The following is a 15235-nucleotide window of genomic DNA, read 5'->3' as shown; positions in this document are numbered from 1 at the left end:
ACGACAGCGCAACAGTTTCAGAAGTGATACAAATGTGTGTTTCTCCTTCTCATTAATTTTTATCTTCTACATTATTTATCTCCTTTCCAAGGCAGATGAATATAGTTAAAATCCAGCAATCTTGTCCTACCTGTAGCTAGCAGTACAAAATTCAGGAATAAAGCAATGCTTCAAAATTTTTTAGTGTTCAGTATTTTGATTGTGTGCAATTATGTTTCAATTCAATGATGTTTAAATAATAAAAAATATGATCATACTTTGAATGATGTTGTTTGTCATTATTATACATAATAACATAATAATAATAAAAAACCCATAATGAATCACTCTTAAATTCCCCACTGTTTTTGTCTATAATATGCTACAAGGCTAGACAAATGGGAAAGCAACACAACCAACCCAAGTAATTATCATGGCCAGTGTTACAAGTGTACTCATATTAAAAAAAAATCCAATCAATAAATAAAATCTTTTGTCAACGAAGAAGGACTTTTCAAAATTGAGTACCACTTCCTTATGGATCATTTTAATGCATTGTAACAGAAATAGTATTTCAGAGTCCTAGTTTTCTACCAAAGTATCCACCTGTTTCTGAAAGGTCACATAATCTGGGTTTGTTGAACCTGATCTCCCTTGTGTAACCTCTATAACCTCCTGTGCAGAGTGACTGCACACACACATTATTTTTTGTTTAAAGAACTTCCTCATTGAAGTTTTTCATTTTGTGATTATAACATTACTCAAGCTGTATCAGTTTTTAATCTTCTTCCTGTGATTAACTAGTTTTGGGATATTTCAACTGGTTTTTATAACCTTTTCTGCATATCTATTAATAACTTACCCTTTTATGTTATATTCTTTCTCCCTTTTTCCCAATACTCTGAGGATCTCTTATTTTCTTCCACTCTAATAATGCTTCATATTCTCTTGACAGACCACTGAAAAATCTTGTGCCTCACCACATTTCGTACTACACTATGTGGTGTCCTCATAGTCTTGATCATGGTCTAATTTAATTGCATCCCAGCAGCTATGCATCTCAATTACTTAAACTGCTACTTAGGTAAAAAAAATTCTATTTAAGCACTCAATTACTTTATTTAAGTGCCTCACTTAGCTATTGTCTTACCTAAATTTCAAATCACTTGTTCACAGTCTGCCTGGCACATACATATCCAAGGAACATAGTCACAAAAGATGGTATTCATGAAAAACCTGCTATGGGAGATCTCTGTGCAACACAGGCAACTTTCTCTCTGTGGGGACAATAGGTGTCTTTGAAGTCTAATCTAGCATGCCTAAAAACACCTGCCTCCTTAACACTATGTAGAAATACTGCGTAAATTTTAAGTACATCCATCTAGCCAGATTCCAATGCACCTCACTTGGGATTAGGGTAGTAATCCTAGCAGAACATGGATTCCAGACACCTGCATCAAAGTTGAGGCCTAGTGGTGCAGGCTAGAGGGGGAATAGATACACAACCTCCAGATACCAAAGCCATGTTCCATCCAGAAGGAATTTTCGGTGGAAGACCATCCTCTCATGGAAGATGAGCCCCAGTACACCTGGAAGCGAGAAACTGATGCAACAGGCAAGCAAAAACCTGAATCTTCACTAATTTTAAGAGCCCTAAACCTGAAAAAATAGGGAGCCCTAAGCTTCTGGTGTTTTCTCTTTGGACTATATTTGTTCCCATCTAACGACACTTCAAAGTAAAACCTATAAATATATAAGAAATCCTTGTCCTAGATCACCACTACAGTTCAGTGCCAAATGACTGTCCTGCCTCTTGTTCTGTTGAGTCCTCCTCTTGGTCAGGACCCAGCTGCCCAGAAACAAGGGGAAATGTAGGACATGTTTCCATGGAAAAAATTCCACATAATCACAGTCAAGCCACAAACAGGAATTCAATCTCCAACAGTCTGGACACTGCATAATACCTGGGGTGAAAGGGAAGCACTGTTTCTTGTAGTTCTGACCACTCCAGGTTTATTTTGGTACTTTCCCTGGTGCTATAGGGTTTCAGCAGCTGCCTATTTAAATTCTCTGCATGGAGCTCTGAGAGAAGGCAGATAAATTTTTCCTCAGAACTAGAATTTCATAGTGTGTGCTGTGCCGAGGAAAATGGCGGGAAAATTAGGGAGGAATCTGTTTCACTTACTCGTCTAACAGAGGCTGCATCCTGGAAAACAAGAGTTGATCACGTCCTGAGGCTCAGGCAGGTTTTAGAAACTTGCACATGAGTTTATTACTTATTTAAGCAGACAGGTTAACATTTATTGAATGGATGTGTCCTGCTTTCTTGCTTTCTGTTCCTTCTCTTTCGGATGCATGCTACCCTCACCATAGCTTCTTCAACACCATTATTTGTTAAATATGTGTTCTCAAAATCCTGGTCTTTATTTCCAAAGATGTGAGTAGGCTTACCCCCAGAAATCTCCACAATTTCCTTTCTTCCTCATATTATAACCTCCTTAGAACTTTGCACTGATAACACTTCAGGCAGCTCTGAACTAAAAGGGCACCCAGAGATGTGTAACTGTGAACATTTTTCCCCACTGGCATTCATACAAACTATAATTTTTCATAGAGTCATGGAATGGCTTGGCTTGGATGGGACTTTAAAGACCATCTACTTCCAACTCCCCTGCCATGGGCAGGGACACCTTTCACTAGATCAGGTTGCTCTAAGTCCCATCCAACCATGGCCATTTTGTCACACTAAAGCCAGAACATTAGTTTCATCCTGGTCCAATCTTTTTTCATTTAAGAATACCAAGTACTTGTAATGCCCCAAAACAATCTCTTTTGCAATTCACAGAAATGTAAGAAGTGAGGCAAAGGATAGGGGGCTAACAAATACATCTATTTTGGTTTGAACTGTTTAATTTTTGTATTTGAAAACTATCAAGAACTGCATGACTTTTTAGATACAAATTATTGGTCAAAGGTAGAAAGAAATCATCACTGCCATTTTTTGTCATCTTTAGGATTTTGTAACATCTTTATGGTCTTCTATACAGTATATTATAAAGTTTGTGAGAATCTATGGCATTACTTGGGATTCAGGACCCCCTGGTAAGTGCATAACTGGCAATGGAAATCAATTCCAGTTAGCTGTATGATGACTTTGATGCTTTTATAAAGCTCATTAAATAACTATTTGGAACTCAGTTATTCAAGTAAAGTTGTGAACTCTGACTTTAGTTTATATCTTTATGAATCTGTGGTCAGTGTCTTTCCTTATAGAATTAAAACTGAGGATACATCAGCAACTACAAGAAACAAGTATTTGTATATTGTAGTGGCTGGACCCAACATTAAGGCTTGGAAATATGTCGTTTTTCTAAGGAAATGGGTTATATTTCTAAGGAAATACGCTAGTTCAAAGAATCACAGAATGGTTTAGGTCAGAAAGGACCTTAAATATCATCTATTTGAGCCCCTCTGCCCATGGACAGGGACACCTCTCACTAGACCAGATTGCTCAAGGCCTTGTCCAAGGCAGCCTTGAGCATTTTCAGGCATCCACAACCTCACTACTCACAGCAAAAAATTTCTTCCTCCTATCCAGCCTACATTTCTTCTCTTCCAGTTTCTATTCATTACTCCTTTTCCTATCACTAGTTAACTTCAACTCAGCTTTTGTAAACTCCCCTAATTAATTTGTACCAGATATTCCACAACCCTGGATCTGGTTTTGTCTTTATTTGGATTTATACTTGATAAAGCTACCATTGCAATGATTTTTCATATAAAACCTTTGTAATGCTGGCTTGCACTGGCTTCCTTCTGCCTTTTAACTGTATACCTCACACAACTTATATATACCTCATGTACTGAAGACTTCATAGACTGAAAGAGTTTAAAAAGCCCTCACCATGTGTTTCAGAAACCTGGGAAACAGGCCACCAGACCTAAAGCCTACTGTTAATAGCTGCCCTATTTTCTTCTTTTTCTTTTTTAACCTGCTCCACTCTCATCCTCTGTTTCATTAATTTTTCAGATTCTGCCTCCAGGATACTCCTCTGTGTTTCTGGCATGTTCCCTGTGGTCTCCCAGTGAGCACACCAAGGGGAAGGCTGCGCTGGCTTCCCAGCAGCCTCTGCCACTGACTTCCCCACATATGGAGATGACAGTCTCTCCTATTGACCTCTTGCTCCTCATATATTTGTGAAAGCTGTTATTGTTTGTCCTAACAGCTTCTGCAATTTTCTCTGCATTTTCAATTTTGGCTTCTGTGATCATTCCCTTATTTGGTTATTTTTAGATTTGTTTATCCCTGCTCAGAGCATTGACCCCATTGATTTATGTGTCATGTCTGCCTTTATCCATTCTTTCATTGCTCCCTGTATTTCCCTGGTCAGCTTCGTTTGTTTTATTTTCTCCTCACGCTTCAGCTCTCTTGGCTTTCATCAGGGTATATATCTGGGCTTCCTGAGACACACTTTCAAATATTCTGCACTGCTCTGCTGCGTGTCTCAGTCATCTCTGGTTTTTGGACTCTGTCATGAATAATTCTTGTGGAAAGAATGTTGTTGAATTTCATAGTGATAAGCTCCAAGAGGACATATAGACATTAATAATTGAAGAAATGGAAGAAATAATATATAACTTTACACTCCTTAGTTAGAAGATGACTTATGGTATTTTTTAAACTTTCATGCAATTTTTCTCCATTAAAAACTTTATGATGCTACTCACTGATACATTCAGCAGGAATATAGTTCAGGAAATAGGCATTTCTTGTCTAGACTTGAATATATTGATTTTTAACATAATTTATTACTAATATAATTTTCAGTATAATTAGTAGGGTTATTATTTCTAATCTATAACAATTAACATATATATTTAAATATACATAGTATAAGTCCAAATAAATATGCAAGGTTTTCTAAATCAGATTACTGACCAATATTCTTCCCCCCACAAAATGACAACTTGCACACCAAAGTTGGAACATGACACCTTTATCTGGAGGAGGTTCTCAGAGGAAAATGAGAAAGGGAGGTTATATGACTATTAAGAGTTCAGTCAACTTTAAATACCCAGCCTGGATAAAATAATTCCTATGTGCTATGTTTACCAGCATTCTTTTTTTAGTTGTATCTCTTTTCTATTGAATCTATTATTTCAGATGACTCATGCTATAAGATCCAAGTAAAGAAAAATAAGATAATGCCAATGCTATGCTCTAAATCTGAATAATATCTTTTCTTGGAGTATTGTTATCTTTTTCTTTCTTATTAGTACTTTGAAATATTTTATGAAACCTTTTTTCAAACTAAGAAGTATCCCTAGAAACAGTGTTCTCATTCTTTTTTTTTTTAATGCAAGAATTCAATTAAACAGACACCGAAACATTTGGTGGGAATAGAAGCTAAAAATTTGCTATACAAATACCTAATGAGGTTATCAGAAAGACTAAATTAAGTAATTCAGTAACTGAAGTGGTTGTGAGGTGAAATTTTATCATGTACTGTTTTTAAGATAGCAAATTAGGAAGAATACGCTTGGAAGCAAACTTCTGCTTAAGGCTTCAGGCAGAAGGTTCCCAAGGCATCTATACTTGTCCCACTGGATATTGCTAAGTATTATTTTTGGTTTGGGCTGGATAACATCCAAGTCCAGACCTCCAGATGAAGAATTTTAGGGTATCGAGAAAACAGGCATTTATCAGGTAAGTCCTCTAACAAATCCAGCCTTTTAAGAATGAGCAAATCTAATTAATTTGCATAACACTGCAATGTTTTAAATCACTCTCAAGGCAGTGACTGTTAGCTTGAAAGGGCCAATATCATCAATTGATGGAAGCTGACCTGAAAATAAATATTTAGATTCCAGCACACCCTACAGCTTAAATTCCCTTCACTCCCGTAGGAAGCCCTTCCCAGCAGACTATGCACTATTACAAAGAAGAGCTAGTCACTCTCCTGGTGAAGTTGGATCAAGGAATTAATAGGAATGAAAGAATGAAAATAAATTCACAAAAAGAGATTAATTCCAGCCTAGCTATTTGCCTACTAAATTGCAAGAATAAACTCCTTCAGCTGAAGATGATTTTCCATCCATATTTGAATACTGCTTAAAGTACACCAACTTGCTACAGGAATGAGCAGCAGTGGTCATTCCTGTAGCAAGTTGGCATACTTTAAGCAGTATTCATATATGGACAGTGCTAATTGCAGGGTGGTAAACTCAAACTTCATGTGGGAAATTACAAATTACTTCTCTAAGCCACACTGGTCAGGAATCTTTTCTACCCCCACAAATGCCCCACATAATGCCTGCATATTCTTTTTGAATATGGGAGGTGTTGAGTTCAACCTTCACAGGCTGTGACAGCTATAGAAGAGAAGAGAAAACAGAAGAGAAAATGGGAAAAGCAACAAGTCAAAGTTCAAGCAAGACATGGAGTTTTGGGGCTTTTATTTTGGAAATGGCTAATTGCAGCCTAGAAGATGGAGCTGGGACACACTGGTTTTGGCGCATCCCACCAGATGAATTAAAATTCCCTGTGCTATGAATCCCAACCTAGAAGACAGGCTTACTCAAATCTGCTTTCCAGGAGCCTGCTGGCAACTGAGCCAGAGCCTTGAATACTGTACCAGAATCAGGCATGCTTCTTGCAACCATTGCACTGCCAAGCACTGTGGCATCTAAGGCCACTTACAGAATGACTGCCCAAACCTCTATCTTCTCAGCTGCGGCTAGGGCACTAATGCAGAGCCAGTGCTTTGGAAAATCTGGTTTCACATGCTTAAATATTTTTTTTAAAATGTGACCAAATTAATATGCTTTTATGTATTTAAATTATAATTTAAATTAACAAACATATTTTAAAATACAGTAAACTCATCTCTACAGTTTTCTTGTATTTCAGGCTTTCTAATGAGTTTCTGCCTCTGATTAAATAAATCAGATACTTATAAGCAGGAAGTTCTTTTATATGTGCAGTATCAAAACACACCATCTTTACTTCATTTATTTGTACCAAATAGAACTTTGCTGACTTTTCAGTTTAGGTATGTATACAATAGTAATTCTGTTCAGTGAAAACTAGTAATTTACCTTAATAGGCACAAGCTACAGTGACAGGAATGAATGAAATGTAGAACATTCAAACTGTTTTTCCTTCTGGAGTTGCAAATATTTACTCTTCCACATTATGGAAAAGTAAGAAAAATTACAGAAGTGACCAGAAGCATGCTGGATCTCAAAAGGCAGAGGAAGACATGATACTTTCTTCATAGAGAATTAAAAGCCAAGTCTATCCTTTTGCACCTCAGAGCCTTTTTAAACATATGAATAATCATGAACATACCACAGATCCACCTGTGTATAGAAATATTTAACTAAATGAACATTAACGAAGAACTGGTACCTACAAACCAGCATTGCCAAAAGAGTTAAAAGTAAAAATAATATGAGATAGAATGATGTGCCAGAAGTAAATGATGGAGGTCAAGACTCAAGTATTTTTTCTTTTAGAAATTCAGATACTGAAATACGTATTTTTAAACAAATTAAGTAGAATAGCTTTGATGTAGTTAATACAGTCACAGTAAATTAAGTCAAAGCAGGAATCTTTTATTCCATTGGTCCCTATACATCTCCATGTGACGTGTATCCCTGCCACAGTTGACTAAGACTCCAAAGTGGTGTTACTGCACCCTGGGAGGACCACTGAAAAACCATCCTGCCTTCTGGCTGGTGAGATCATTTCACCCATCACCAAAACCTCTGCTCTTGGGACATGACAACTAAGAGGAAACTTTTAAGTTTTGCAATAACCAATCCATTCAAACAAGTTTATTTACATGGTTGAACACAACAGCTGTTCAGTGAACGAAAGTGAGGCACAGCAATGTATTTCTACGTGTTGTACAAATACAGGGGAAAACTCTCAGCCATGGAGAGCTCATTTCAAGCAAGATACAAAAAATACATATAAGACATCGTGAGGCTAAAAACTTATGTGGCAACGTAAGTACATGCCCTGCAGTTGTCAATTATTCAAGTTACTGAAGTATTTATACAACTAAATCAATATAATATCTGATTGCCCCATGACTTATGATGTCATTCATGGGGTTCCTCTCTCACCTACCTCATGGCTTCCAAAACCTAAGTCTATACATGTCATGCTAAGATACCTTCATAACTCAGGGCAGAGAAACAGGAGTCTCCTGGGATGCTATTCATCTTATCTTTCTTAGACACTTTGTGTAGTGACAATAAAGGGAAGTGTTCGTGATTGTATTTCTACCACTTAGGAATCTGTTAAAAGTGAGACAAGTCCAAGAATTTTTCTCTCCCTTCTTCTTCAATTGTCTGTCCAGATTCAGTAAAGACAATACCTGATAGAATGTAAAACCACATACCATAATACTTTCCTAATGAGAAACCCACAAACCTGTTTCATTCCTTTCCACAGCTGCATCATTTAACTTGAATAATTCTCCCCACTATAGCTTCACAATCTTTTCACTACTACCTGTATGTTCCAATGTCAGACAAATCTGGAGTTTCCCACTAATCTTAGGATGGAAAATACCCAACTTAACTGTGTGCTCAAGAGCAAGAAGACACAATTGATAATGTCTTGTTGCCAGATCCCTGAATACTGGGGCTGATCAACGAGTGCAGGATAGTGCAAAGACCACAGGTTTAATGATTCATTGATTCATTAGATGAAATGCACATAATCAAGTTTTGCTAAGTGGCTATTGATTCTGCGCACTTTGATGTTGATTTAGATGCAACCCAGACACATAAAAAATGGAACATGCAGAGTCAGTGACCATTTCTGTACTAACTCAAAAAACACTGACTTCTGCACTAAATCAAAACCTTGAAGTCCACATTTATCTAAAAAAAGACATAAATTTGAAGAAAAATTTTGGGAAAGAAAACCTTCTATTTTTCTACAGAGATGATAAATATGGTTGGCTACATTGAGTTGAATAAAAGCATCATCTAGAGTAGTCAAGGCATCCAGATTTGAGTGTATCCTGTGTTTTCAGTCTCAGTGATAATGACAACTTTGTTTACAGGTAGAGGGAAGGGCGAATTCCAATTTGTTTATTTTTCATTATAATATCATAAAATTAAAAAGTTCACAATCAATCATGACCAATTTGAAAGGCTCAGAATATGCTACAAGAGTGCATCTATCAGTTATAAAATATTTTTGCACAGTCGCAATGTTTGAGCCTTGAACATGATACGACATCTTTCTATTCCAGTATTTTAAATGTGATTTCCTTTAAGCAATTCAGCACGCTATGTTCAAGCATTCAAAAACCAGGGAAAACAAACTGCTGGAAATCAAAGGTGGTTCATGTAGCTATACTGTCCATTATTTAAAACATGCCTAGATACCTATTAGTAGAATCAACACCCTTAGATATAGACCTCATGGATCATATTTAACAACAACACAATAGGTCAAACTATCATTCTAGCATGTACTTAAGTATTGAGTAATCGAGTATGCTATCGTTTTATCACATCCATTATGCAGGGCTACTATAGTGATACTGTCAGCTGCTGATTCCTATCATAAATAATCTTCTCATCATTTCTGTATAGACACACAATAGCACTGACCCCCAACTTAATTTTAACTAAGAAAGACATATGGCTCAGAATTAAGAAATAGGATGCAACAATTTTCCTGTAACTATAGCAATAAGAATCTTACTTGATCAAAAAACAGCTAAAGAATATAACCAGTGGAAAGGAATAATGGTGTGGAGCAGCCTTCTAACACAAGACTGTCATCAGTAAACATCTGAAATTACAGGAAAAAAATTACAAAAGCAAAGTGATACAAGCTGCAAACACTTCAGTGCTTATGTACCAGTCTCACCTCCAGCTTAAGCCACAGGATACTGCTCTGTGTCTTGCACGGTTGGTTAGGGGTCATTCAAGTGTGAAATATTCTAAATTCTGCTTGTTAAAGAATTGAGAACCTCTTCCCCCCTGCCATGACTTACACCCTGAAAGGCATACATTTGTTTGTGATAATAATCTACTGAACTAGTAGCCTTCTGCAGCACACAGAAGTTGCTTTGCTGTAGTATTAGGGAGTCTTGCAGGTAGTATTTTCACTAAGTGACAGGCTTACCTATCATAAAGAAATTGGTTCAAGCTGTTGGCAGACTCAAAGGACAAATCTACATCTCATGTACAGTTGATGTTTTTCAGCTTTAATTTTTCATTATTAGGAGAATTAGAAATACTCTAGTCTAAAAATGAAAGCTTACCTCCTAGGTTAATCACATAACTTTAAAAACCAGATGTCTAAATGGCTTTGCTTTAATCTGGCATTTTTTGATATATCTGATGAAAAGAAGCATGTCTGTACAGGTAAAAAAAACCCAAACAAAAAAGTCGAACTGAATTCCATCACATTGTAGTGCAGAATAAGAAGGCTTCAACTTGAGTCATATCACAATTTAAAAAAATACTATGGCATATAATGTTGCTTTTTATAGCTGACAGTGAGTTCCATTAGACTGTAGAAGAATCTCTGAAGGCAAATGAAAATAGCCTCCCAAGAGAGTGGAAGCCCCACACAGCATGGTTTAAATGTGGCAGCTGGGCTGTGGGAGGAAATGGCATTTTCCATTGAAAATCTGCTGCCAATATACCTCCTATGGCTAGATTTTAAAGAGAAATGTGGCAGTTGTCCCTCTCTGAATTTCAGCTGCTCAGTTTTAAGGATGCACAGGCAGGAAAGGTAGCAAGACTGAATAGCAAAAGGTTCAGAATTACATTCTTGTCCAAGGACCAAAGAGTAAAATTGAGAAATGACTGGAAGTCGGAATGTGTAACAGGAAGAAGGCAAGAGAGGAAAAAGATTCTTTAGTTTTTAAAGATAAAAGCCAACTTTTTAGAAAGTGTGTGCCACTTCAAAGCTTACTTTATTTTTTTTTTAACAGTTTGAGGTATTTGATCCTTAGCATGTCTCTGAAATTTGGTTAGCAATGAGTTAGTTACTGTTAAAAGTGTACTCTTTATATTTGCAGATCTATCATGATAATAGTTGAGGCAACATCACAGGTCATCAGTTCCTTAGATAATAAATTCCCCACTGATAACATGCAGGTATATAAGCCTGGGAGTCACGAGAGCAGTCATGTGCTATATCCACCCTAAGAAATATAAAGTATTATGAAAAGACTGCTTCTAAAATAACTTTTCTGTTCTTGATGTCTGCATGTACTTGTAACTCTGATTTAGGCATAATCTTGAAAATATGACTCATAATCCAAAAAAGACACTTTCTGATTCAGGTAGAAAAGTCATGCCTGTAGTATATATGGCTACTTTATTGCTTTCTGTTTTGATATAGGTGGTGTGCTACTGTTATCTTTTTTATTTTTAACAACAATTCAGCAATTTTAACAAGGTTGAAAAAATTGCCAAGCAAATGGAACACCCTATCTTTTTTCATGCCTTTTTTTTGTTTTTGTTTTTGTTTTTGTTTTTTGAGGTGGGTGGGATTTTGTTTCTTTGGGTTTTTGGTGGTTTGTTTTTGTTTTTGTTGTTGTTTGGGTTTTTGTTTTTATTTTTGGTTAGTTGGTTGGTTGGTTGGTTTTACCCAAACAACCTTGTATGGTTCCAAATCTGGCTCCTCTAGAGCAGTCCTTTAACCATCAGACTAACTTCTCTTTGTTCTCTGTAGAAAACCTCACACTTCGTTCTGCTCCAAGGTCTGATTTCAATAGCCAGAACAGAAGGATCCTTGCCAGTCTTCACCTTCATAATTTTGGTATGGCTCTGGCTTGAGAATTAATATGATGCTTGCACCTGTTAAGGCAAGTGGAAAAACCAAAGCAGTATGTTGCTTCTAAGTAACACTGCTGGTCCAGGATGCATAACTACCACAAATTGGTTCAGTAAAAGGGGTGTGACTGCTATGCTGTCTATAGAAATGAGGTGCCTGCATGTTAGTGTGAGCAGGGAATACCTGCTGTGTCTTCTGGATCAGAGGATGATGGTACCTGGAGTCTGCAAATCTCAAATATTCTGGCAGGTAGAAAGTGCTGAGCAGCACAGCTTAGCTAAACTGGCAGCACTTCAGAAAACACACAAATTGGTTTTCTATTACAAGTTTGGTCAACAACAGATTTGATAATTTTGTGGATCCTTGTCTTCAATTTCAGTACTAAAGGTCTAGTTACAGTTGTGCTCTAAAATGTTGTGCTTATTTTCTGATTTATATGTTGTGAAATGCTTCTCATGAAAATCCCAGATGTAGAAATTTAATGGGGGAAAACTGTTGTCTCATCTCTAATTGACTGGTAAATGTACTAAACAGAAGGAGGTCCAGGTGCAAGATGACACTTTGTGTTAAAAATACCTGTAAGGTTTTGAAGGTAGGGATGAAAAGCACCATAGGTATGATGTCACTTCAAATGATCTGATATCATGCACAGTTATATTGCAATGTAGTCAGTAGATAAGTGATTCCTGACTCTTCACTAGGTGATTCTAAATTTCCTTTTTGTTTTAAAAAAAGTTGGTATAATCTCATTATCCCTATTTCTCAGACCAGACAATAAACTTTTGTATTTTTGAGTTTGTGGGTTTTTATAGAGCTCAAGAGCAACATCATTACAAAGTTCCCTGGTGTAAGAGGACTGAAATTCCTCCTTATCAAAGAGATCAGTTTAATCCATAGTATACCTAAAAAAAAAAAAAAAAAATTAAAAATTGCTTCTAAAAAAATTGCTTCTAAGAAATCTAAACTAATCATGACAGTTCTGTTGCTCTTCTACCAACCTCTCCACTAGATCGATTTCTAAATCTAGAAATTCTTTAATTTTTAAAGAACAAGTAACAATTACAGTAGACAGAAAAAGCTAAATGTTTTCTCTGTTTCATAGTGTTTCTTAAATGCTGATATTTTAAATGTTGTTCCACTTTTAGTCAATGCCATTTTAACTCTTCAGTCCTTCCTCCTACATCCTTTTAATAACATAAATGGAAGCTGCAAGCTTGACTGCCAAGGTTTGAAGTTAACACAGCAGTCAGAATTTATTTGCACTCTTTCCAAAATGATATTTGTTTTATAACTCTGACTCAGTTTCTCAGTCTGTCCTTTTCTGTGATCTCTTTAGGTCTCACAAGCCAAGCAAAGCCAGGCTATGTCAGTTCTGAGAATGTCAGTATTTCCAAGCAACACCTAGATGCTGCAGAGACAGTACTGCAACTCAGAAAGTAGTACACTTGCCTTGCCAGGAGCACTGAAACAAATTCACCATTGTGGAAGGGACAGAAGAACTGTAAAGCTGGCAATTCCTTATGTCATACAGAACTAAAAAGAGGAGCTAAGTGTCTTTGTTTTAAGAACTAGAAATGTTAATTCCAAATCCCCAGTCAAAATAAAGTCATGCAATTACATTCTGTCACAATTATTCCTAAATTTTCAGACAGAAAAACAATCTATTATTTTTTTTCTTTCTATCCCAAGCCCTGTGCCCTATACATGTGTGCTGGTAGAAAGTTGCTACAACCAGTCTTGTGAGTCAATCTGGTGTTATGAACATATTACAACATTATAAGCAATATGACCTCTGGTGTCACTTGAAATCAAGTACTTAACACTGCAAAACAGTCTGAACCTACTGAGTTACATTTGTGAAATGTTTTAAAATTAACAGTTGAAAAAGCTTTACAGGCATAAAATACAGTCACCCTGGTAAACTGGCTGCACTTAGCCACCCATCTCACTGGGGCTTTGCATCTTCTACTTCCTTTCGCAAAGTATGGGATATACATGGAATTTTGCAAGAAATAAATTTCCAAACCAGGGGTTTTGTGTGGTAGCTACTGTCATGCAAACATCTAGAAGACTTGTGTCAGAGAAAATCAATCACATATGTCATGATGTATGACATCCTCTTGTCTGAGATGATAGTTTGCTTGTCCCCTTCTCCTGAAGTGGTACATATGGTTACTAAGAACCAACAAACCATCAATCCTCATTCATCATTCTAGAAGAAACCATGCCCAAGCAAGGTCTACATTAAATGTAAGTAATTCTGGTACATTTTTCTTACTGTCCTTGCAAATACTAAATAACAGTAAAACATTCAGTAACTTTTATAAAAATTAATTTTTGATATAAAAAAGATGGTCTAAAGCAAGAGGCACTGGAGTAGAATTTAGAGGCGTGACTCAACTTCTGTCAGGGATGCAAATTTCTTGTGTGGTAGCAGAGTCACGAACTCCTGGTTTATCAAGGGAGCAAAAGCATTACAGCTCTGTTTCTAGGCATAGCTGCACAGTGAACTTCTGACATCCAAGTGAGGTATGTTTGCTCCTCTTCTAATACCTAGGGACATGTAGGCACTTAACACACAGTAAAGTTTAGACACTGTAATCCAGCCTGGTAGAAGGCATTTTCTGTAGAGGGGGATTTCCACTCCTGGAATTAATAACTTCAGGCCTTTTTTTTTTTTTTCCTCCCCTCACAGAAACAGAGATAAACTTGGTCTTTTGACTTGGAGATGGTCAGGGAGAAATCTCAATCCCAGACTTAGCCATTTATCTAATCTAGAACACACAGAAATGTGTGAGCAATTTGTGTTTAATATCCCCTTTTGCCAAGGGTAACTGAAGCTCTGTTTTACACTTCTCAGAAGAGTGCTTTCTCATGAGATTTCATAATACTCTAGGTTTAGAGTACACTCTTCCCTAATACTTCATGCAAAACAAAACACTGACATCTTCTTTACTACCAGTACTTTACTACCAGTGAAGGATTCATTCAATTTGTCTCTAAAATGACTGTTTCCTATATGAAGTGCTAATGCTGGGACTGAAAATGGAGTCCCTCTGTCTCCAATTGACTGCTCAAAGTTACAAAACTATATCCTTCCCTCTCCTTTTGAATACAGATGAAGAAAAAAGAATGCAAGCATCCTGACATCTTAACTTCTTTACAGTATAGAGAGCAAGTTCCCAGAAGATGGGAGAAAACTAAAACTAAATCCAACTAAATCCAGATGGAGTCTTAAACCTATTGACAAAGAAGAAAACTGTGTGAGAGTGGCATTTTTGTACAGATCACAAACTGCGGGGGGGGGGGGGGGGTTAAAAGCACTTGCTACACTGAAATAAGCAGAGGAGAGATTAAAGATGAACTACCTATGCTATGTACTTAGTATGGCATCAAGATGCCCAAATAAATGTTTCCACAGGTCTGATGAGG

The 15235-nt window shown here is 36.8% G+C and overlaps 1 protein-coding gene across 19 annotated transcripts in view; it reads right to left on the bottom strand.

Moving 5' to 3' along the window:
• The window catches only part of MYT1L (myelin transcription factor 1 like), a 310753-nt gene that overhangs the window by 104873 nt on the left and 190645 nt on the right, over window positions 1-15235 (bottom strand). The window lies entirely within an intron of this gene.

This window comes from Molothrus aeneus, chromosome 3 (assembly GCF_037042795.1).
Source record: "Molothrus aeneus isolate 106 chromosome 3, BPBGC_Maene_1.0, whole genome shotgun sequence".
Lineage (NCBI taxonomy): Eukaryota > Metazoa > Chordata > Aves > Passeriformes > Icteridae > Molothrus > Molothrus aeneus.
The sequence above is the reverse complement of the archived record's forward strand: the minus strand, read 5'-3'. Positions and strand labels throughout refer to the sequence as shown.